Here is a 3,283-nt window from a genome sequence, read left to right as displayed (position 1 = left end):
TGGCTTTCATTTATACGTGTGAAGGTAGAAGAAAAGATCAAGGGACGAACACTGAGAGATATCATTTGTAATTCTTCTTCATCCAAAGGGTCACTGCACTGTAATTGCTCATTGGCCACATTCTTCTTCATAAGGATAGAAGATTCTCTTTTGCTATGGTAAGCAGCTCTTCTAGGAGAAGGATACTACAAAATCAAACCATTGTTCTTTAATCTTGGGTAGTGTGTTAGCCTATGTACCATGGCCTTCCACCATCTAGAGTTAGAGTTCTCTTGTTTGAGGGTACACTCGGGCACGCTGTTCTGTCTTGTTTCCCCTCCTCTTGTTTTGTTCACGTTTTTATAGTTTATATATGAGATATTTATTTCAATGTTGTTACTCTTCTTAAACATTTTATTTTTCCTTGTTTCCTCTCCTCACTGGGCTATTTTCCGTGTTGGAGCCTCTGGGCTTGTATCATACTGCTTTTCTGACTAGGTTTGTAGCTTAGCAAGTAATAATAATAATAATGATAATAATAATAGTAATAATAATAATAATAATAATAATAATAATAACCTTTAAATCAAATTCCTGACTTGCATTGGCTTTAAAACAAAAAACTGGAGTTTAGCTTGAGGGTACACTCGGGCACACTATTCTATCTTATTTCTCTTCCTCTTGTTTGATTAAATATTTTTTTGCTAAAATAGGAGATATTTATTTTAATGTTGTTAATGTTCTTAAAATATTCTCTTTTTAAATTTTCCTTTCCTCACTGGGCTATTTTCATTGTTGGAGCCTCTGGGCGTATAGCATCTTGCTTTTCCAACTAGGGCTTTAGCTCAGCTAATAATAATAATAATAATAATAATAATAATAATAATAATAATAATAATAATAATAATAATAATAATAATAATAATAATAATAATAATAATAATAATTGGTTCTTGAATTCCTTCAACAGAAGCTATTGACTTGTGTTATTTGGTTGACAGATATGTGGACTTTTTTTTCGTATTTGTATTTTCTTTTTCTTTTTTATCCTTTGGTAACAAGTCAAAGGTATCACATATTCATGGGCCGTCGATACAGTAATATTTTCATGCGTCTCTCCGACAAAAATATGCTGAAATATATTTCAATTTTTTTAGAGAATACGGGCAAAAATAAATTTTCAAACTCCCCACAGTCAATACTTTGTATCTCCTGCTGCTTACATTTTGTATCCGTTCAAGAGACTAATATGTACAGGAAGGTGAACAATGAATTTTTTTTTCCCATCCGGATATAAATGCTCAAATAAACATCACCAACTATATCATTTTTCTATAGATGAATGTTAAGTCCCTCTTGAAACAAAGTGGGTTAGGTTGAACATTTATCATCTCAACGCTACTAAAGGCTGAAGATTTAAAGTCTCACGATTTTTTCATTATGATTTTGAGTTTTGAGTTTCAATCCACCTGACAAGATTAATAAATCTCTCTCTCTCTCTCTCTCTCTCTCTCTCTCTCTCTCTCTCTCTCTCTCTCTCTCTCTCTCTCTCTCATTTTGAATAGTGTTCTTCTTTAATAGTATTCCATCTCAAATTAGTCCTTTATTTCAGAGAACAAGACCTGTGAAATGATTTTTAAAGTAATTTTTGTATTGTCTCTCAAACACCTATTCCAGGAAAATGTCAAAACTTTATGAATAATCAACTTGATCTTCTCTTGGAGAGCCATGGAATGTTTCTATCAAAGTTAGGTCTAGAGTTCAGCTAGTCAAATTATCATATAATATACTATGAAATAAGGTAGGTCATTAGCTAGCAGAGATGCTTGAACTCACTTGAGAGTCTAGATAAACACAACGATGGGCAAGATTTACACCTAGTACAAAAGCAATTAATTCCACCAACTTTCTGATACAACTTCAACAACTAAACTATAATAAAACGCCGATAAATATTTGCCTTTCGATAATTCTCCATTATGATGCTGGATTTCCCTCCAGTATCTCTCTCTCTCTCTCTCTCTCTCTCTCTCTCTCTCTCTCTCTCTCTCTCTCTCTCTCTCTCTCTCTCTCTCTTTCTCTCTCTCTCAATGTGAATGGTGATATTCTTTAGTAGAATCTGGAATTTTATCGTTTGTGTCTTTATTATACCCTAAACATGTTCTCAAATTAACTAGGTCAGTTAATTCAATAATTCAGTAATAAAGTCAAGGAAATTAATACTATTCATAAATTTAAATAAAAACAAGATCCTGGTAACAGTTATAGTTGCAGATTGTACCGTGGGGCCATATTGATCATATGAAAAAAACTAAATAATAACATGATAATCAGCAGTTTCATTTACAATCTATCAATGCAATAAAAAAACACCTTTATTAATCAACATTTAAGATGAGACATCCAACGTTTAAAGAAAATTGTAATATTTATATATTATAAGCAGAAGAGAAATTAAAGACGGGGTTTACTGTAGTAAAAATAATATTCTCTGCATATGACTATTTATTTAAAACTATATTTCGAATATATTTTTAGTTAGAGCGTAACCATTTGAGGCATTATTAAAGTTTAGAAACATTTAGTTATACTTTGAAATATATCATCAGAAATTTATTTTCTTTTTAATTCCATCAAATATGAAGAAAGCTAATTTTTAACAAAACAGAAATATCAATGTCACAAGGAAACACTTTCAAATCCGATCAAATACTCCCAAGAATAGGTCATGATATATGAAAATTAACAAAAAGTTGAGCAAGGAATATTTTTTGCAGTTTGGTTTTATTGGTGTCACATGTGGGCGAGAATTTGTGGGGAGAAGGTGGCAGGGGGGCGTCGGTGGCCTCTCTTGTGAAGAGAAGCCCTTAGAGGGGAGTGCTGTCTCGGGAGAAAGCATGAAATACGAAGCATTGGTGGCATTCCATCGAATTCTTTACTGATGAAAGAAAAATAAAAAAATAGGATGTGGATAGGGCCGGCAAATTTCGGTAGCTGAAGCATCCAATTTTCCAGAGAAAGAGCGGGGAGTTGGGGAGATTTTCTTTATACTTGGAATAAATGTTAATAAGAAAAAAATATATATAATTATGATTCTTATTTGTTAGAGTTGATTTTTGACTTTACAATCTAGGAAATTTCCATTTGGCATACTATTTGGTAAATGGTGAAGAAATACAATATTCCCGAAAAACTGATGAAATTATATTGTATTTGGTTATCTCCCTCGATATTAAAAAATCAGAGAGCGTGATATGACAAGAGGATCCACATAAAACATATGTTATCAAAATCATAAGACAAA

The sequence above is a fragment of the Palaemon carinicauda genome, chromosome 6, assembly GCF_036898095.1.
Source record: "Palaemon carinicauda isolate YSFRI2023 chromosome 6, ASM3689809v2, whole genome shotgun sequence".
NCBI classification, from domain to species: domain Eukaryota; kingdom Metazoa; phylum Arthropoda; class Malacostraca; order Decapoda; family Palaemonidae; genus Palaemon; species Palaemon carinicauda.
The sequence above is the reverse complement of the archived record's forward strand: the minus strand, read 5'-3'. Positions refer to the sequence as shown.